Genomic DNA, 12,179 nt, shown 5'->3' on the forward strand with positions numbered 1-12,179 from the left:
GGAAAGGAAGGAGTGTGGGGGGGGGGGCAGATAGAGGCCCCTGTGGTAAAGGAGGGAGTGGGGCTGTGGCTGTGGCTAGGGCAGGTGCTGCCTAGCCAGGGGAGGGAGGGGCATGGGACACAGCTGTGGTTCGTCCAGCGGGGCATGGGGGGTGGGGGCAGCTACCACCACTATGCACACCGTGGGAGGACATGGGGGGGGTTTGCCCCCAGATCTGTGTAGGGCAGGGTGGGATCCCACTGTGGGTTGGGGTTGGGGCTGTGCCAGGCTCTTCCTGGTGGGGGCTGGGCCGGGCTTCACTTGGGGCAGGCAGTGGTGATGCTAGGAGGGGGATTTGTAGGAGGGGCTGCAGAAACTCCAAAATTCACCGTAGCCCTCCCAAACCCCCCTCCCAGCGCTCCCACCTGCCACGAGTGCAGCCCAGCCCCCACTGGGAAAAGCGTAGTGCAGCCCCAACCCCAGCCCACAGTGGCAGCCTACCCTCCCCCATGCACAGAACCAGGGGTACATGTCCCCATGCCTTCCCAGGGTGCACACAGCATTGGGAGTCACCCCCACCTTCTCACACCCTCTGGACAAGACATGGCTCCATCACATGCCCAACCCCAACCCAACTGGGCAACACCTGCCCCAGCCCCTGGCCCAGCCCCACTCCCTCCCTTCCCACAGGGGACTTGATCTCCACTCCCATACCCCTTCCTGCCCCCTCCCCTTCCATCACAACAGACTTAACAGCTGCATGCAGCTCTCCACACTGCCAGGCTGTGCTCTTCACTACCTATGTGCTGCACTGCAGTTGCACGCATGCATGGGGCATTATTGGCCACATCGGGGGAAAAAAGCCATTTTCCAATAGTTGATTTTCTTTATATTAGTACCAATCTGATATCAGACCAGTGTATTGGTATACCTCTAAATACAAGCTCATGCAAATCACTTTCTTCACTTTGCTCATACAGAAAATGGGAATACTACTTAATTACATGTCTTCTCCTTTCCTGGGTATTGATATAATTAGTTGTGTTAGTATAAAAAGTCAGGGTAGAAGGCAGAACAAACCAGGCTGCAAACAAACCTTTAAACAACCCTACTCAGGTTACGCAGCAAACTCTGAATCATGTTAACCTGAGTCAGGTTCTGCCATGTACAGGAGTTTGCCAGGACAGCCAGCCAGAATTAAATAAGGTGGGGGAAAGGGGAACTTGATGAGTCCACAGAGGTGGCTGGTAAGTCCACAAGAAAAGAAAAGTAGATTCAAACAGGCTGTAGAAAGTGGCTGGGCTTTCCCACCCCTGAGGCTGTGCTGTAAACATGTACATATGTTCACAATTCCAGATTAACCTATTTTAAAATCAGGTTAACCTATGCTGGTTTAAAGTTAGTTCACCTCTCAGTTAATTTTAGATTAAGCGCAACATTTTTTAGGGCAACTTAAGCCTTGTGAACACTTGCATACCAGGCCATTTAGATTGACCTGATCTAGGTTAGGTCAATCTAAATGTATCACTTGTGTGCACTCTTAGAAACAAAGCAGGGTGGATAAAGGATAAAAATCAATTATGACTTTTTTATTTAATCATATGTATTTATTTATTTTTGTTAGGATGCTTTTAAAAAATAAACCTATATAGCTTTAAAATATGTTAAAGCTCAAAGATCTCATCATGGAATAGGGATTATAACTTCTCATTATATACTATTTGAGACAATACATTCATGTAATCTTTTTAGAGAAGTTTTATAAATAGGTCACAACAGGCCATGGACTATATTAGGGGCCCATTCTTATGGGATTCCCAAAGGCTCCTCTATAGATTAGTAAAGATTAAAGAAAACCATTATACCCAGTGGGACTCAGTGCCCAGTCTAAAAGATCCCATTAAGCACTTTCTGAACCAGTTACTCTCTAAAACAGGGGAGGGCAAAATACGGCCAACAGGCCGCATCTGCCCTACCAGGGCCATTCTATCCAGCCCATGGGACCCCTAAAATTTTCTTAAATTAATATTTATCTGCCCCTGGCTCCTGTCAAAGACTAAAGGAACCAGAGGCAGTAGGACCCAGGGGAAGACATGACAAGACCCTAGAACAGCAAGGCCTACCCGGCCCCAGCCTCAGCCCTGCCTAGCAGAGGCTTCTGACCTGGGACTGTGGTGCTGTTTGTGCCTACACTGGTGTGGGAAATTCAGGTAAGAGTGGGGGGACAGGGAGGCAGGGGAGGACTGCAGGCAATCACCCCAGTCCTTGGGGCCGGGCCAGACCAGCTCCTGCTGAGTCCCATGATCTGGCCTCACAGCCAGGAGCAACCGGGCATGTGGGAGCCAGTAATAGCCAGGATCCTGTTGCCCAGACAGGCAAATACAGGGCGTGCAGGGTTGGGGCTCTGCATGCTGATCCCCACCTGTACCATGGGGCTAGGGTGGGGGGGCTGGGAGAGAGCGGGTGCGAGGGAGCCAGCAACAGCCAGGTGGAAGCGTGGGGCCTGCATCTGTGGGAAAAGCGGGGGGGCTAAAAACCGTTTGCTTTTACGAAAACTCAGGAAGCATCTACATGCAGCTTGTTTCCCGCTCTGTTGTGCAAACATGCAAACCGCAGACTTGCAGTTGGAAAGTCCGTAGCTTCGCAACTATGCTAGTTTAAAATGCGATTGTGCTAATGGAAATTTTCCAATACCTTGTAATCGAGTATATAAGCCACAGAAAATAGGCACTTGAGGTCGGCTTTGATCTGAGTCTCATGACTCCAGGCCGACCTGCTTGCAAGCAATAAAGGCTTTGTCTCCGTGGCTTGTGGTGCAACTCACTTCTGGAAACCAAATTAAAACTTAGCCTCCAGGAGCTCGAACGGCCCCTTGTGCAACACATCAGTGCCCTGGGGTGAACGACAGTGGGGCCCAAAGCACAGCAACAGGAGTGCAAAGCATGGGTTAGCAGGGCTCTGTGGACCCAGGCTGGGCTGCACCAGCAGGGAGAGGGGGAACCAGCCCAGCACCACAGAGCCCCTGCAGGACAGGACCCTGTAGTCCTGCCACCCCACTCTGGGCCACACCAGCCCTGGCCCCCCCACACTCCTGTCTGGCTGTCACTGGCTTCTGCAGACTCATTCCCAACCCCCCCACCCCAGCCCTGCAGTACAGGTGGGGACCAGCACTTGCAGCTCCAACCCCATGCGCCCCATGCTTGCCCAGAGCCAGGTGCCAGCAGAGACTTGTATTGGACACACAGCCGCTTTCATGCTCCAGGGGCTCCTGCTGGCCCCATGGCTCTCAGCCTGTCGTCGTAAGGTCTCTTTTCCTGACCTCTGATCATAAGCGGGGCTCCTTTATGCTCCAGAGGCTCCTGAGGCCACCAAGAGCCCAGAGGCTACCAAGGAAGCTCCTGTCCAGCCCTGGGGCCAGAGCGGTGGGCACCTGGGGCCTCTGCGGGGTTGCATGAGCCAGTGGGGACCCGTCCTGGGGTGCTGGAAACCCAGGGAGGCCACAGGAGCCTGCGGAGCGCAAAAGCAGCTACAAGCCCAATCCTACTCCTGGCAAAGCCTCCCTGCCCATCCCAGGGCTGGGGGGTGAGTTGCCAGTGGGCTGCCAGCCCCTGCAGTGTAGGGGGATCAGTCCTTCTCTCTGGGGCACTGGCACCCACTGAGACCTCCTGTGGCAGGAGGCAGCTGAGCCATTGCCAACCTAAGCCTTAGGCACATGATCTAACCTCTGCCCACCTCCCTGGGCTTTCAGTGCACTGTGCCCACTAGCTCATGCCACCCCCAGCATCCCTGGGCATGCCCCAGAGCCAGACAGGCCCTTCCCCAGCAGCCCCCAGCCTCCTGGCAGTGGCACGAGCCGCCAGCGTGCAAAAGTGGTTGCGAGGCTTTGAGCAGAAACTGCCCAGCTCCCCCACACACCATGGGCCTGGTGCCCCATGGCAGCTCACCCCCTAGCCCCAGGATGGACAGAGAGGCTCCGCCAGGAGCAGGATTGTGCTCGCAGCCACTTTTTTGTTCTGAGGGCTCCTGCAGCCACCAGGAATCAAGAGGCCATCCGTGAAAGGCCTGTCCAGCTCGGAGGGCAGCACGGGGATGCAGCCAAGGTTGCTGGGGGCAGCACAAGCCGGCAGGGACCACCCAGCACAGGGTGCCGGAAGCCTGGGAAGGCTCCCCCTGAAGTTGGATCTGAGTGGCTGAATAAGGGCACTTGGACTCTGCGCTATTGCAGAGGAGGGGTGGGTGCTGACCAACTCAGGAGGAAGAATGCAGGGGGCTCCCATGCACAGCCCGCATACCCTCAAACTCTTCCTGCAAACCCCACAGCTACATCCTCCTCCACATGCATCCCACAAATACCATACCCACACATACACATACACAGCTCCCCATAAACCCCACACTCACCCATACCCCCTCGCACCCCTGCACACCCCACACACTATACAAGAGTAAGACTGCATTTTGAGCTATTATGGAATCACTTCTACTGATACAACACAGACACCCACAAATCAGGACACAAATATATATTTTTAATTAAATTTTAAAATATTATTATGGGTATTTGATTTTTAGTACACAATTTGTTTTTTTCCGGTTCTAAGATAGCAAACCCTCTTCCCCAAAGGAGTACTCTTTTAGGGGCAAAGGGAGCACTTCCAGTGACAAAGGTCAGAGGTTGGGGTGGAACTTCCGGTCCCAAGATGGCAACCAGGAGTCGGGGCACCTATCAAGGGACAGAGCTACCCATCCGGCCCTCGACATCTTCCCTGAACTCGGTAAGCGGCCCTCCACCCAAAATAACTGCTCATCCATGCCCCAAGATGTCACCCTACCCTGTTTTCTTCCTACCTTGCATATTATGACCATTGTGTGTCCCCAGAGTCTGGGGTGAGCAGGGAGGGCCATGTTGAGCCCCTGCAGGCGGTCACAGCAGTGTCAGCAGCAAGGGGGTGGTGGCAACCAGCAACTGCCCACAGGCACCATCAGCAGCACTGGTGGTGCTTTTTGCAGCGGGTGCACCACCAAGCTCACGGGGTGCACGTGCACCCTCTACATGTTGCCAGTGTTGCATATAGTAATATTCTTCTAACCCCTCTTAGGAAAAATCACTTTTTCTTGTAAATCATTTTGAGATAATCTGCATATTGCAGCAGTGAAAAGAACATTGTTTTTCACTATTATGTAAAAAGATTAAACTAAAAATATATTTGAAGCTGTTATAGGTAGACAGGATCATAGCTGAAAGTAGGAAGAATTTCTACCTGGCATGCCCAACAGCAGTAAGCAAGCCCTCAGCTTCTGTAAACTCAGGAACTATCACCCTTCAAGTCAATTGATCTATAACACTTCTACAAGCTGAGGACCTACCCACAGGGCTTTATTACATACTGATAACTTTTATTTTATAATATACTGTAGCAAATGTATCCCTCAATAAGAATATCTATTTGGAAAGATGCATATGGTGCACAGCAGTGGTGGCTGTGATAGATTTTTCTGTCTCCCATGTGAGAGATCTGAGTTCAAGTCCCAGCTGGGTCAAGTAGGGATGAGTGAAATGACAGGGGAGAAATTTTCCTCGGATGGTCAAGGGGCAGCAGGGCAGGTCCTACAAAAAGAGAGGCTAAAGGGCCTAAACCTATTCAGCATGCACAGGAGAAGGGTGAGAGGTGATCTGGTGGCCTTTTACAAACTCACCAGGGGGTACTAGTGAGAACTGGGGAAGGCTCTGTCCTCCCAGGCACCACCTGGGGTTACTAGGAATAATGGCCACAAATTCTTAGAGAGAAGGTTCAGGCTGGCTATCAGGAGACATTACTTTACACCTAGGGCTGCCAGGCTCTGGAATGGCTCCCAAGTGAGGTGGTACTCTCTCCTACCTTGCAGGTCTTCAAGAGAAGGCTGGACAGATATTTGGCTGGGGTGATATGACCCCAGCACCCATTCCTGCCCAGGGCAGGGGGTTGAACCTGGTGATCTGTTTAGGTCCCTTCCGACCCTAAGCACTATGATACTATGATATAAAAAAGCATGTCTTTTTTAAATTAAGAGTTCACCAAAATGCATATTTTAAAATACATAGCTTCACACCTCAGGATGTGTTTGAAAAAAAGGTTGAATGTTAAGTTGAAAGGCTGCCTGAGAATTTTCAGCACCAAAGCAGAATTTCTAACAAAGTTACAATTAACAGGTTGTCATAACTAAACTCCTGGAAGAAACTTAGCTTTAAAAGCCACTATACCAAGTAGCCACAAAATAAAAGAACCTGGAAAGTAAATCACCAAGTTCACCAACATTTTCTCAGAGATTTCAGAATCACAATTGGTCTTCAGGGCAGGAAGAGCCAGTTTTGTGAAAATACTTGTTTTAAGAGGGCGAGGACTTAAATACAGAATGACACCTAAAAGTTTTGGTAATAAACACCCCTCAAAATTGCAGTGGCCACATCTATGTCTTACAACCTCTTTCTGATGGTCGGCGCACCTTCCCAGCATTGACGCAAGCTTCTCAGGAAATACGTGCTTGGAGTTCTAGACTGTGGGAGCTCAAAGGACAAATGCTTCACGCAAATGTTATCTCACTGCTACACAAAGTAGAAGAACATACAAAAAAAGACCAGGAAATGAACAAATCTTTCTTTTAAGTTCTGGCTGCATTAATTGTTATTGAAATTTGAATTTTGCCATTTGTATCTTGGCTTTTTTATGAAGTTTTAAATTGTAGAAGGCATAACTTGTAGGTAATTGAAATTATTGATCTTTTTTGTCCTAATCTTAGTTAAATTTTACCAGATGGTTTTTGATTTTTAAGTTTTTTCTTGTATAAGTTTCCAGTCAATCTGATTAAACTGAATGTGAAAAGTCCAATCAAGAAGAAAAATGACTGCTGCTTTCAAGAAAGATAAAATATGGAAAATGTGTTTTTCTAAGAAATACATAACTTGGATTCAGAAACATAGTAACTGTGTTGCAAAATGATTTCGTCTTTCCTTTAGCTGCAAAAGGGCTATTCAGTTAAAAGGTTCTGTATCAAATTAGATACAGTTTCTCACTGTAAGGATCCTCAGGAACAAACAATGATAATAACCAACATTATTTAAAACTTAAATTGGATTAGATCAGAGGTAAGTAACCCCTAGTACATATGCCAGGGTGGCACACAAAGGCATTTTGCTTGGCACGTGTGCCTCAGGGCAGAAGGCGGGGAAGTGGCCAGACTGCACTGCCACAGCAAAGATCTGGCCCGTCACAGTTCCCCTACCCCAGCCCCTGGGCATGCCAACATCTTACAAGTTGAGGTTAAGGGTGTTTTTGGCACTGCCCAAAAACACTGCCAACCCCTGGATTAGATTATCTGTTGTACTGGCTGATAAAATAGATTACTGTTGATCCTAGACTATGATTATAGTAACAATGGTTTATCATGAAAACTGAAGACAAGTGCAGTCAGAATGATATTTGTGGTAAATATGCCATACATAAAGAACAAATTTAGGAACCTCAGATATAGAAAACATAACTTTAAAATATCTTTTTAAACAAATATACATTTATAACGCAGTCCCTGATCCAGGAAGGCACCTAAGCATGCACTTCATTTAAGGATATGACTATTCTTACTGATTTTAATCTAAGTGTTCATATTTTTTAAAGGTAACATATGATTACGTATCTAGAGAAACTAGGAACTAACTTGCTAAATGTAGTGCATTTAAAGAAATAATTCCAAATGAGGTTTGCGAACAGTCAGGGCAGCTGACTTGTTTCACAGTATTTCGTCTCAATATGTACATGGCTCAGTAACAACCACATTTACTCAAATACAAGACAAGGTTGTCTCCTTTCCCCCATCAACATAGGGAAAAAGCCCCTTGTCCTAAATTTACTTATAAGGAAACTGCATTCAAAACAATGTCTATCCTTAAACTGCTGCCAAAAGCAGCATGTATTAAGTAATGGAGACTAGCTATGAAGTTCATTAAATACAGACAACACTGAGCATGACTATAAAACAAATGGCTCAATTTGGGTAGCCATACCTACCACAAGGACAGATTTCATATTTCATAGATTTATTTCATAGACATTAGGGCTGGAAGGGACCTCGGAAGATTATCAAGTCCAGCACCCCACCCAAGGAGCAGGAAGTCAGCTGTGGTCACAGGATCCCAGCAAGATAAGCGTCCAATTAACTCTTGAAGATGTTCAAGGTAGGTGCTTGAACCACCTCCGATGGCAGGCTGTTCCAGACCTTTGGGCTCGGACAGTAAAGAAATTCTTCCTTATGTCCAGCCTGAAATGGTCTTGCAGTAGTTTATAACCGTTCAACCTAGTCATCACCTAGTGACCTGGTGACTGTCTATAAACTTACTAGGGGGAACCAGAAGGGTTTAGGGGAGACACTGTTTCCCCTAGCACCCCCTGTCATGACAAGGAACAATGGACACAAATTATTAGAGAGTAGGTTTAGATTAGACATCCGCAAGAAATACCTCACAGTTAGGGCGGCTAGGAGTTGGAACCAACTTCCAAGGAAAGTGGTGCTGACTCCTACCCTGGGGATCTTTAAGAAGAGGCTTGATGACTACCTCGCTGGACTTATTTGAGTCCAGTCTTTTCTCCCGTCCAGGCGGGGGGTCGGACTTGAAGATCTACAAGGTCCCTTCTGACCCTACTTCTATGATTCTATGATCCCTTGGGGCGCTCTGGTGAACAAACGTTTCCCTAGGTACTGGTGGTCACCCCGATAAACTTATAGGTGGCCATCAGATCACCCCTGAGCCTGCATTTTTTCAGGCTAAAGAGCCCCATGGCTCTCAGCCTGTCGTCGTAAGGTCTGTTTTCCTGACCTCTGATCATGCGCGTGGCTCTCCTCTGGACTCTCTCAAGCTTCTCCACATCCTTTTTGAATTGTGGAGCCCAAAAGTGGATGCAATACTTCAGTTGTGGCCTCACCAAGGCCGAGTACAAGGGGAGACTGACGTCCTGGGATTTGCTTGAGAAGCATCTATGGATGCAAGCCAACATTTTGGTCAGTTTACTAGCTGCAACATCACACTGTAGGCTCATATTCATCTTGCGGTCAATGATGACCCCCAACTTCTTTTCATCCATAGTGCTAGCAAGTGTAGCACTGCTGAGCCTATAAGCATGCTGTGGGTTTTTCTTCTTAAGGTGGAAAACCCTGCATTTTTTGGTGTTAAACAACATCAGGTTCTCATCCGCCCATTTCCTGAGCCTGTCCAGGTCAGCCTGGATCACCCGCCTGTCTTCTGGTGTGGATGCTTTGCCCCAAAGTTTGGTGTCATCGGTGAACTTGGCCAGTCCGCTTCTGACTCCAATATCCACATCATTAATGAAGATGTTGAACAATATGGTCCAAGGACAGAGCCTTGGGGGACCCCACTGGTCACAGGGCACCATGACGATGGACTTCCATTAATCACCACCCTCTGGGTCCAACCACGGAGCCACTTCTCCAGCCAGCAGATCGTGGTGGACCCAAGGCCACAATTCACCAGTTTTGCCAAGAGGTCATCATGGGATACCAGACTGAAGGCTTTTTTGTAGTCAAGATATATGACATCAATCTATTTTCCCTTTTCCAGGTGATAGGTCACCTGGATGTAGAAGGAAATGAGATTGGTCAAGCAAGACCTACCCCTAACAAACCCGTGCTGGCTATCCCTCAGGATGTTGGTGTCGGCCAGTCCATTAAGGATGGCCTCTTTAATAAACTTTTCTAAGATCTTCCCCGGGATAGAAGTCAGGCTGATGGGCCTATAGCTAGCCGGATCCACTTTCTTGAAGATAGATACCACATTGGCCTTCTTCCAGTCTTCGGGCACTATATCAGAGCACCAGGAGTTTTCAAAGGTCCGTGCCAGAGGCTGGGCGATGATGCTCGCCAGCTCCTTGAGTACCCTGTGGTGTAGATTGTCAGGGCCGGCTGACTTGAAGATATCCTGCTTCTCAAGGTGTTCCTTCACAAGGTCAGCATTTATGGAGGGCAGGGGATCTCCCTCACCCAGACCTCCATGTCCCACGGGGGCGTGAGCATCCCATGGGACTGATGAAATATTGATGCAAAGTACCTATTTGAATAAGTTGGCTTTTTCCTGGGCATCAGCTGTCAGTTGCCCCATCAGGTTCAGCAGGGGTCCAATATTGCCCTTGCTTTTCCTCCAGCTCCCCACGTATCTGAAAAAAAACTTTTTACTGTCCTTGATGCTCAAAGCTAGTTGGAGTTCAGTTGCAGCCTTGGCTTTCCTGGCTTGCTCTCTGCAGAACTGGACCAGTGCAAAATATTCCTCCTTGGAGCTGAATCCCATCCTTCATCCTTTGTACGCCTTTGTTTTTAGCCTCAGGAAGTCTGCTAGATCCCTGGAGAGCCAGGAGGGGCTGCTGTACCCTCTTGCTGCTATTCCTCAAAGATGGAATAGAATTAACTTGTGCACTGAGGATTGCTGAGGAGCAACCACTCAATTCAGATAGGATTAGTATAGCCCATCTGAATTAGATACATAGTAGTGTCCATTAATCAGAGTCCCCCTCAACACAACTCTTTCAAGTTACAGTGAGCCACTACACTGCATACATTTCAACTTCCTTTTCACTACCACAGCTGAGCTGCACCTTTCTTTCCCATTTCCAATGATTCCTGTTTCTTCACCAGTCTTAAATGTCTGGCAAACATCACTTAATGGGGCCCCAAACAATTCACCCAGAATCCCTCTGCCGCCCTCTCTCTCAGCCTGTCACACATGATTACTGTGGCTGCACTCACCAGACCAGGTTGCCCTGCACCTTATCTGCATATTATTTTTTGGAGAATCCCACGACTCGTGACAACGACGCACAATTCCAATTACGAATGGAGGGCTAATTAGCACATGGATCTTTTTTGGGGTATCTACAATGAGATTGTAAGAGTTATTTCAGAAAGTTTATAATAAACAGAGATCCAGTCTAAACAACAGAAAATTATTTACACAGTGAAAAAAAATCAACAGTTTAGTGGAATGGGTGACTTCATGATACTGCTGCAATGCAAGAAATTTAGTCCAAATATTTTCCAAGAATTTCCCAGTTCATGAAATGCTGTTGACTCTTCTGGGCCCCACTCCAATAAACTATAAGGTAAATCATGAACCTTTTTTTTTTTGGATTAAGCATAGTTTAATATGCTTAATCCATACTATATATATACCATACTATATATATAACATACTATATATATGTACTTGCCAAAGTGCTGCTTTAAAGTGTGTTTCTGGAGTGCCTGTGCTAAAACTTGCAGCAGCTTGGGGGAAAAAGGTAAAATACATCAATTCTGGATTAACTAAGTGCATGGCTAAGCTACTGTATACAAATTACTACAGGTATGTTTCTTTCAAGGTCAGTGTTTTCAAATTTGGTCCTTGTTTCCATGTGCTCAGGAAAAGTAGGGTCTGACAGTAAGGAGGAGGGGAAGGGCCTTCAGGGGGAAGAAGCTGTGGGGAGGCAGAGAGCAAGCGGGCTACCCAACACCCCAGATTTATTTTCCTTGCTGTAGCAGTGTGAAGAGGAACAATTCAAAGCAAACCTCCAATAATTAGATAATAAATTTATAAAATTTCCATTTATAGAATCTAATTATTGGGAGGTCATCTTATGTTCAAGTAAATACAGTGAGTCTCCATGGATGTTTAGTTTTTGGGTAACATTTTTATACTAAGTAAATTTATAAACAGTTAATAAAAAGGTTAAGAAATAACAGAGTTTAATTAGTAATTGACATGAAACATAGTACAGAGACAAGTAATATTCACTGGGGTTATAAAAACATCAGTAGAGGGCAATATGAACTGTTATAACTGGCATTACAAACAACTTGCTGATCTGTTAGACTATTACAATTGATTACCCAGTCATTAAAACATCTATTAATCATTTATTCAACCCTTAAGGAGCTATTTATAAATATCTCTATTAACATAATGAACAAAAAGCAAATCTCAGCATATAGAGATAGATGGATCTTAAGTCAGGCACGTATGAAATGTTGAACTGTTAGGCCCTATTATTCATTACATCTGTAAAGATGATACTCTCAGAAACGTTCTTAAGGTAAAAACAGTTTTACAATGTTAGAATAGAAGGTTTCAGCATTACTTCTAAAAGACCTTCTTTGCTGGAGTTTTAATGCTTTAATCAATGCTT

General features: G+C 46.7%; 1 protein-coding gene across 2 annotated transcripts in view; it reads right to left on the reverse strand.

The window, feature by feature from the left end:
* CDK14 (cyclin dependent kinase 14) overlaps positions 1-12,179 on the reverse strand; it is a 614,101-nt gene that overhangs the window by 335,375 nt on the left and 266,547 nt on the right. The window lies entirely within an intron of this gene.

This window comes from Crocodylus siamensis, chromosome 5 (genome assembly GCF_052110815.1).
Source record: "Crocodylus siamensis isolate JL-2025a chromosome 5, ASM5211081v1, whole genome shotgun sequence".
Taxonomy (NCBI): Eukaryota; Metazoa; Chordata; order Crocodylia; family Crocodylidae; genus Crocodylus; species Crocodylus siamensis.